This window comes from Herpailurus yagouaroundi, unplaced genomic scaffold, assembly GCF_014898765.1.
Source record: "Herpailurus yagouaroundi ecotype Mexico unplaced genomic scaffold, PumYag 67641, whole genome shotgun sequence".
Lineage (NCBI taxonomy): Eukaryota > Metazoa > Chordata > Mammalia > Carnivora > Felidae > Herpailurus > Herpailurus yagouaroundi.
In genome coordinates, this window is record NW_024420442.1 from 4,534,159 (window position 1) to 4,544,087 (window position 9,929).

Genomic DNA, 9,929 nt, shown 5'->3' on the forward strand with positions numbered 1-9,929 from the left:
ATATATATATATATATATATAAAGCATCAATGTGTATGTTATAAAGCATTTTACAAATTATGTTTTGTTATTAGTTTTTTCTAGGCATTTGCCTAATATAGTGAACAACAAGTTCCTTTAGGACCCTAAGGTTTTTTTGTAATGGTTGAGTTACCTTTTCTGGGTTACCTAGTTAAATTTTAACAAGGATATTCAATACCTTTCACCTAAAAGAGTAATGCCTCTGATGGGAATTTTAAGAATCTTGGCAAATCTGTGATGGACAGGTTTTTATGCGGGGATGGGAGAAAGCAAGGTTTTTAGGTCATTGCTATTCACTCTTTCTTTGCAACACGACTCACCTTGACTCTTTGTTCCTCCTCTGTAACTTCTACCTCTGCTGAGTCAAGAATTTTGGTCAGAATTGTCAGTACACTGTGGTGGATGGTTTGGTTTGAAATGATTTGAAGTGATCCTACTTATTTGAAGCCCATGTGGTTTACTTCCAGACAGATGCTCACTATGACTCTCCCATGCTGGAGCACATTAGGCCACAGATCTCTACTGTGCAGGTGTAGCTGATTTTGGACAAACTGTTCCTTTGCTTGTTGTTGTTCTGTGATTGGTGGACCAAGGCCAGTGAGATGAAAGGTGAGGGTTAAATAGTGCACAGAAGCCCACATTTGAAAAAGCTGGGGCCAAGCCAGAGGGTGTCTGATTCATATGGAAACTTGCCCCAAGGGGCCCTTATGTCAAAATCTGTCAACCAGCAGCTTTTGCAGAGTTGTGAGACCCTGAGGTTGGTGTCTTTCTAGGCATTTTCTTGTCAGAGCCGTCATTCCAGAAAATTATAGAGTGTGGATTGAAACTAAGATTATAGGTTTAAACAGCCCTTGCCTCTCTGCAACTAGGGACAGCCTAAGCAATGCCCAGAAGATAAATTTGGTCTCAGTCATTATGAAAATTGAAAGTAATGCTTTACAATTAAGAGTTTGAAAACAGCCTTTAATTTAGCTTCCATAAAACATTGATGGGGTGGGAGGGTGTGATGGCTGAGGGCTCAAGGGGCCTGTATTAAAGAAGAGTAGAAGCTTTTAAAGCTTTGTTACTAGTTTCAACGTGGTTCAAGGGTCTTGGCAATCTCAGGGCATTGAGATTGTTTGGTTGTTTCAGGTCCTGTGAAAAGGAGTATTCAACATCTTTGTAGTCAGAATCATGACAATTACTAGAAAGGCAAAATGAACGCAAGTATTCTTGATAGGTTAGGTGGACTCTAAATAAATGGACCTTAGAAATAAAGAAGTAAAAGAGACCAAGTTTAAGAAATAGGGATATTTTGGAAGGACTGAGGAAATTTAAAATAAAGATAGAAACCTGTGTCATCCTGAAATGTAAAAAGAAGGGAACAGTTAACATAGAGTGCAGATGGGACCAAATGGAAAAGAAAAAGCACAACACAACAAAACAAAACATTGGAAGATGTCCTATAACTCCCCACTCGGAGGGAGAATTGTAGCCTAACCAGAAATAGTCGAAATCCTGGACCTCATAATCTCTCCCTACTTTGAAAGAGCCAGGGCTAAAACGGAACTTAACCAGACTCTATGATATAGAGACCATCCGTCTGAAGACGTACGCATCTGAGTCTGGCCGTCAGTGGAGAAGTTTCACCAAAGAGAGGAAGCAGAGTCAAAGTTCCTTAGAGAGCATGTGTGTGTGTGTGTGTTTGGGATAGAAGAAGGAAGAAAGTTAGAAGCATCTAATATCCCATCAAACTGAGATAATCACTTGAGGATGACCACCATTTTGTGTGGTTCATTATGTGTATATGCATATGTTATTTTTCATAGATGGCATCAGAGTCTAAATGCTTGCTTTATTGTTAAGGGTACCTTTTAAAAAATTTTAAGTTTATTTTTATTTATTTTGAGAGAGAGCAAGAGAGCAAGCAAGCATGAGAGGGGGAGGGACAGAGAGAGAGGGAGAGAGAATCCCAAACAGGCTCCGGGCTGTCAGCATGGAGCCCAATGTGGGGCTTAATCTCACCAACTGTGAGATGATGACCTGAGCTGAAATCAAGAGTTGGATGCTTAACTGACTGAGCCACCCAGGTGCCCCATAGGGGTACACTTTATGGGACTTTGGCCTCCCCTCTTCTTCTCTTCCTTCTCATTATACTCCCACATGATAACTAAAGTTAATAGCCTGATGTATATCATTCTATACATTCTCTATATTTACTTCATCTGATTCAGACACAGAGGTTTTGTTTGGTCAATATTTTATACAATTGGTTATCATGTTAGACATTTTTCTTTATCTTTTATTTATTAATATCTAGTGGATTTGGTGAGATTTCCACAATTCTTTTAATGGCAGTAAAATAGCTTATAATATGAATGTATCAGACATTATTCAATCATTTCCATATTAATGGGCATTCATTGTATTTCCAATTCTTTTTTGCCATCGCCATTCCTGTTGCAGTTACTATTCTTGTACTAGTTCAAACCGTGAAAAATTATTATTTTCGTAGACCAAAATAGCCAACTATCAAAAACAAAATTATGATACTATCTTATGATAAATAAATTGGCAATAGCGTTCAGGTTTGAGAATGTGGAAAATAAAATCACTTTTGGGTTCAAACGGAAAGTCTCCTAGAATACAGAGAAAAGAAGCAAGGAGGTAAAAATAATGAGAAAATCAATAATAAATATAATGGACCAGTGAATGGAGAACCAATATGTGCCCAGTGTATGTATCTCAGGAGACAAGAATAAATGCAATAGAAGCAATAATAGAAGAAAACATTTCTTAAATGAAGAAATGGCTGAATCTGCAGATCAAAATGCATCACTAGGTACCAGTTGAATTTACAAGATGTGACTGACACCTAAATAATCCTGGTGAATGTACTGGATTTTGAGAATAAAAAAAAATTCAAGCACCCAGTCAAAAAAGAGAAACAATGAAAAACCGAAAATAAACAAGTCACCTCAAAATTAAATAAGTTTTTGGCATTTTGGTATAATAAATATTAAATGCAATAAGACAGTAGAGCAGCATTTATCTATTTGATAGAACAATATTTTGACCAAGGTGTTCTCTACCCTGACAATGCAACAAAAAGATACCTTCAGAAATATTCTACTCATGTAGAATATGTGGACAATGAGTGAGGTGACTCAAAATAGGTACTCAGAGTCACCAGAAAACAATTTGAAAAAACAAAGATCTTAAGAAAATAGACTTTAGTATAAATAGATTGATGCATGCATTGAATTCATTTAAACTTAGAATTACTTAAATGATGTTATAGATGAGGTTATAAAAAACGCAGATATTAATAATCCTTGAAAGAGTAGGTAACATTGTTTCAAATATTGAAAATACAGAGTTTTGTCTAAAATATACAATGCCAAAATCACCTGGGAGATCAGGATGGGGAAGGAAAGTTTCAAGGATATCCATAGATTCATGTATTTTAAATTTAAGGGTAACCACATGCAGAACTAAAAGCAGAAAGTATACTTTCCAAATTACTAAAGCAAAAAAAAGTCAAAGATCATCCATATTAAAAAAAATAAGTAGGAACACATAATAATTCAAACACAACAACAGAAGTAAGACCAAGAAATGCCAATAAATGTGTGAGTTAAACATTTCTATTATAGAACAGACATTCACAGACTGAACTAGGAAACAAAATACACCTGTACTTCCTGTGGCTTATAAAAGACATGTGTAAAAGTAACTCTTAAAGGTGAAAAGTAAAAGGATGACATATATCAGCAAATGCAAGCACAAAGAAAGCATATTAATAGACAAAGTGGAATCTCAAGCAAACTCATTCATAAGATAAGGCCGTTTATTTATTATTAGTTTAGCCTTGCTCTAATAGTGTAGTCATTAGCTACAGGTGGCTGTTTGATTTTAAATCTATTTATTTATCTATATATCTCCATTATTTATTTGTTTATTTTTAATGTTTGAGAGAGAGTGTGTGCACAAGCAGGGGAGGGGCAGAGAGGGAGAGAGGGAGAAGGAGAGGGAGAGGGAGAAGGAGAGAGAGAGAGAGAGAGACACAGAGAGAGAGAGAGAGACAGAGAGAGAGAGAGAGAGAGAGAGAGAATATCCCAAGCAGGCTCTATACCGGCCAGTGCAGAGCCTGACATGAGGCTCGATCCCACGATCTGAGCCAAAATCAAGAATCAGAAGCTTAACCAATGGAGCCACCCAGGCACCCCTGCATTTAAGTTTAATCTAATTTAAATAAATTGAACTTAAAACTTCTATTCCTCAGTAATAATAGCCACATTTCAAGTGTTTAGTAGCCACATCTGCTCAAGTGTTCAACAGCCAGCATATTGGACATCACTGATCTAGAACATGTCCATCATCTCTGTTAAATAAACAGTACTGATAAGGGATTAAAAAAAGGAAGCATAATAAAAGTATAATATTTATAAACCTTTATGCACAAAATAAGATCCATTTAAAAATGATAATTGAATACTGCCAGATACAAGGAGAAACTAACAGTATGCCAATGGGAAAAGAGGAATTTAACATGTAAAAACACAATGTATGAAGTATTATAGAAGATCTGACTATTTAAAAAAAATGTTTTTAACATTTATTTATTTTTGAGAGACAGAGGCAGAGCATAAGCAGGGGAGGGGCAGAGAGAGAGGGACACAGAGAATCCAAAGCAGGCTCAGGCTTTGAGCTGTCAGCACAGAGCCTGACGCAGGGCTCAAACCCATGAACCGTTTGATCATGACCTGAACTGAAGTCAGACACTTAACTGACTGAGCCACCCAGGCACCCTGCAGACCTGATTATTTCAATTAGTAAAGTTAAAGTAATCAATTCAAATAAAATTCTTTATCTGAAATAACTATATCTTCTTTTGTGTACCCATGGAACATTAAGGAAATGTAATCATATTGGCCATGATCTAAAGCCCAGGTTTTTTTTTCTTGGTAAAGCCCAGTTCTAAAAAGCATACATAGCACACATTCAGTAATATTTGCAATTAATAATAGACATACAAATGAAAGCCTTACTTATTTCCACATACTTAGGAAATGTAAAACTTCCTTTAATAATCCTTGGGTTGAGGAGGAAAAGCAAAAGCCACAGTTCACAATACTTGAAAAAATAACCGCAAGAATATATTGTGCCTTAATCTAAGAGTTATAGCTGAGCTTTAGTCAGAGGAAAATTCATAGCTTTACAAAGTTTCTTTTAGTAAATGTTCAGCTTCCAAAGCTACAACAACATAAATGTAAGGAAAACATGAGGAAACAATAAGATTAGGAGCAGATATTAATGAACTAGAAACAGGAAACCAGTGAATTCAACTAATCCCTAAATACTTTTTCTTAAAAAAAAGGGGGGGGGGAGTTGGTGTAGGGGACCAAATTCTAGCCTAATAAAAGTAAGAAAGGAGGAAAATCCATAAAATCAAAAATGATAAAGGGACTATAACCATAAATATTAAGGAGATTTTCAGAGTTATACAGAAGTCATGTGTAACTCTATGCTTTTAACTGGAAGATCTCACTGACATAAATAATTTTCTGAAAACATAAATTATTAAAATTGTTCAAGAAGTAGAAAGCTTTAGGGGTGCCTGGGTGGTTCAGTTGGTTAAGCATCCAACTTTGGCTCAGGTCATGATCTCATAGTTTGTGGGTTTGAGCCCCCATCGGGCTCTGTGCTGACAGCACAGAGCCTGCTTCCGATCCTCTGTCTCCCACTCTCTGCTCAGCCCTGCTCATGCTTATGCTTACGCTCACGTTCTCTCTCTCAAAAATAAATAAACATTAAAAGAAAAAAGAAATAAACTCTTAAAAAAAAGGAAGTAGAAAGCTTTATAGATGAGATAAAGAGATAGTACCCATGGGTATAACTTTACAGATAGAATGTGTCCTAATTTTTTATTTTTATCTTAAACATTAATTTTTAAACACTAAATTCATATTGATTTATTTTTATTGTGCATAAAAACATAATATAAAATTTCAATCTTAACGATTTCCAAGGGTATAGTTTAGTACTGTTAAGTACATTTACATTGTATGCAACTACTTGCCAGCACTTTTTTACCTTTCACAATTGAAACTCTCAATTGTGAAACTTTCACAATTGAAACTCTCAATTGTGAAACTTTCACAATTGAAACTCTCAATTGTGAAACTTTCACAATTGAAACCCTGAGACAATAACTCCCCTCTCTATACCTCTCCCGTGCCTTCATAATCCACCATCTTACTTTATGATGCTATGAATTTGACTGCTTCAGATACTTTACTTAGGTGGAATCATGCATTATTTGTCTTTTGGTGATGGGCTTCACTTTGCATAATATTCTCCAGGTTTATCCATGTTGCATCATGTGGTAGGATTTCTTTCCTTTCTAAGGCTGAATTATATTCCATTGTTTGTAGTACATACCACATTTTATTTATCTGTTTATTCACCAATGGATGCTTGGGTGGTTTCTTAAATTTTTTGAAATATTTACAAAAATAATATTTTATAATATGTACTGCTCTACATTTTGCTTTTTGATATTAAATATGTAGAAGAATTTTTTAAATTTAAATTTTTATTTTAGAGAGTGCGAGCATAGGAGAGGCAGAGGGAGAAGGAAATTTTTTTTAATTTTTATTAAAATTTTTTTTAATGTTTATTTATTTGGGGGGGCAGAGCATGAGTGGGGGAGGGGAAGAAAGACAGGAGAGAGAGAATCCCAGGCAGGCTCCATGCTGTCAGCATGGAGCCCAATGTGGGGCTCAAACTCATGAAACCATGAGATCATGACCTGAGCCTGTATCAAGAGTCAGACACTTAACTGAGCTACCCAGGAGCCCCTGTAGGAGAAAAATGTACTTCATCAGGACTGTATATATTATCAATAATTAAAGATTTGCAAGATATATATGTGTCATTGTCAATGTGGACATTTCAGGACACTGGCAATCAAGAAGAGCTTGGTTCAGGACGCCTGTGTGGCTTAGTTGGTTGACTGTCCTACTCTTGATTTCAGCTCAGGTCATGATCTTGGGGCCATGAGTTCAAGCCCCATGTCAGGCTCTGTGCTGGGCATGAAGCCTGCTTAGAATTCTCTCTCTCCCTCTCTCTCTGCCCCTCCACTGCTCATGCATGGGTGCGCCTGCTCTCTCTTAAAATAAATAAATAAAAATAAAAAAAAAAGAAGAAGATCATGTTTCAACCAAGTGGACAGTCCTGGGTACTCAGCATTCTTAATAAGGATTTTCCCAGTTTGTGATGTGGGTTGAATTTGTATAGGTAGTAATTAGGATCATGATGGAAAGGAGACTCTTTTCATCCATTGCTTAATAAGACGTACTTCATTTGGGAGCATTGTGAAGTGGAAAGAACCGAATTCAAACCACATCTCAGCCGCTCGGTTTATATATATAGTGGGAAGATACCTTCGTTCCCCAAGCATTAATTTTTTCATATTAAAAAAAGTGGGGCAGAACCTACTCAATTCACTTTTTCGGCTTTGTGAGGTGGAGTCTGTGAACATATGTTAAAAAATATATTTGGTAAATAGTAAATTTCTCTTACAGTAAGTTATCCAGTAGGTATTTCCCCCCAAATATAATGTGCCTCTTTCTCAACAAAGTATTTATTGAGCTAGAATATACATACAGTGAAGTACACATATTTAACTTTTGCATTGTGATGCATTTGGACCTGCTCATTTACCTATGAAATCTGGATACTGAATGCTTCCATAAACCCACAGAATTTCCTTGTGCCTCTTTGCAGTTCATCTCTTCCTTTACCTCTGCCTTGTGGTAACCATCGGATTACTTTTTATCATTGTAGGTTAGTTTGCTTTTTTTTGAGTTTTAAATAAATGTAATCTGGTATATTCTCAATTTTGTCAAGCTCCTTTTACTCCACATAATCTTGAGATTTGTTCATGTTGTGTGTATGAGTACTTATTTCTTTGTATTACTGAGTATTCTTTCATTATATGGCTGTGAAACATTTTGTTTATCCATTCACCTGTTGATACACCTTTGGGATGTTTCTAGCTTTTTTTTTTTTAACTTTTTTTTCGTTTTTATTATGCACTACATCAATACACTGCATAACCTTCTAGAAGGGGTAGATGAGCATTACTGAGTTATTTTTCATTAGCCAGGAAAATACTTCCTTAATCGATAGTCTCCAAACACTTTGACCCGTAGTAACAATTAAGTCCAGAGACACACACCTCTTTCCATCATACTCCAGTGATATGAATAATGGACAACCCTCTTTTCTTTGCCCCCATTAGTGAACCTATGGATGTGTGCAGTGGCGTTACTAGGGATGATCAAGCACGTGGCCATGACGCTGATCCCGGGCAGAATCTCGAACCTCATCGCACCACAATTGCTAAGGCCAGACCCTTCCTTCCTGGTCCCCTTCAGGTAGGGATGTTTGTAGTTTTGAGGTATTCTGGATAAGGGTGTTAGGATCATTCATGCACACGTCTTTGGATATAAGTTTTCACTCTTCTTGGGTAAATACCCGGGAGTGGAGTAGATGGGTCATATGGTAGACATTTAATATTTTGTGAAACTTCTAAACTATGTTCCAAAGCATTTGTAGTATATATATTTCCACTAGCAGTGTATTTAAGTTTCAGTTGTTCCACATCTTCTTAATTTTAATGTTGCTGTTCTTTTTATCTTTAGACATTACAGTGGATATTCAGTGTTCTCATTGTGATTTTAATTTACATCTTCCTAATGACTAATGGCATGGAGCATTTGTTCATGTGTTTATTGGGCATTTACGTATCTTCTTTATGGAGTGGCTTTTCAAATATCTTGCCCATTTTTCTATTGTATATTTTTAAAATTTTTGTTTATTTTGAGAGAGAGAGAGGAAGCGTGAGCAAGGGAGAGGCAGAAAGGGAAAGAGAGACTGCCAAGCAGGCTCTACACTGTCAGTGCAGAGCCTGATGTGGAGCTTGATCTCACAAATGAGATCAGGACCTGATATGAAATCCAGAGTCAGACACTCAATTGACTGAGCCACCCAGGCACCCCTGCACTGTTTCTCATTGTACTGTTGACTTATAAGCATTTTTAAATATAGTCTGGAAAAATTGATTTGGGTGGTATATGAGTTGCAAATATTTTTTGCCTATGGCTTGCTATTTAAAATAGACTTTTCGTTTATTTTTGAAGAGATATTCCCTATACTCAGTACTAAAGACAAAAGGCAGCGTGTATGTACAGTGCAAAATAAGTTCTCTCCTTCTCCTGTCTCTTGGTTTCCATATTGGTCTATACTTCCAGAAATTGCCAGAGAAGTCACTGCAGATGGATGTGGGCCATCAAGAGGGAAAGTTGGATCTTGTACAATGGGACTACATAGAGGGGTATGGAAACCTAAGCTGAAATATGCAGGACATCCACTGCAGGATTCCCATGGGTTGTAGAAAGAGTCCCAATTAGCAATCTAAACTGGTTTTAGAGGCAACTGGAGCTTCAACTGTTGGGTAAGAGGAGCAACAGAAGAGATGACCCATTGAAACAACCTAGGAAACATGGTCTACTTTAGCTAGTGCCTGTCCCAAGACTTAGACCCCAAAAGCACTAATTGAGTCAGGTAACAATGATCCTATCTCTTAATTCCCCCACACCTGCCTTGGAGCTTCCAAAATAAGGAAGTTGGGGAGAGGATGATCAGGGAGAGAAAAGACTAACTGGCAAAAGGGACTTCTACTTCACAACTGCCTACCCTGAGCCAGAAGGAAAGATTTAATTTAGGTAAAGTTAGGATTTTTCATTATTACAGGGAAAGCAGCATGATGGAGTTTTCTCAAAAAATTAAAAGCCATATGATCCAGCAATTTCACTTCTGGCTATTCATTTGAAGGAAACAAAATCAGTATCATGAAGAGA

General features: G+C 36.7%; 1 pseudogene; it reads right to left on the reverse strand.

Annotated features, from left to right (window-relative positions):
- Nucleotides 1–8,185: 8,185 nt before the first annotated feature.
- Nucleotides 8,186–8,484, reverse strand: LOC121025455 (NADH dehydrogenase [ubiquinone] 1 alpha subcomplex subunit 1-like; annotated as a pseudogene).
- Between the last annotated feature and the right edge of the window lie 1,445 nt (nt 8,485–9,929).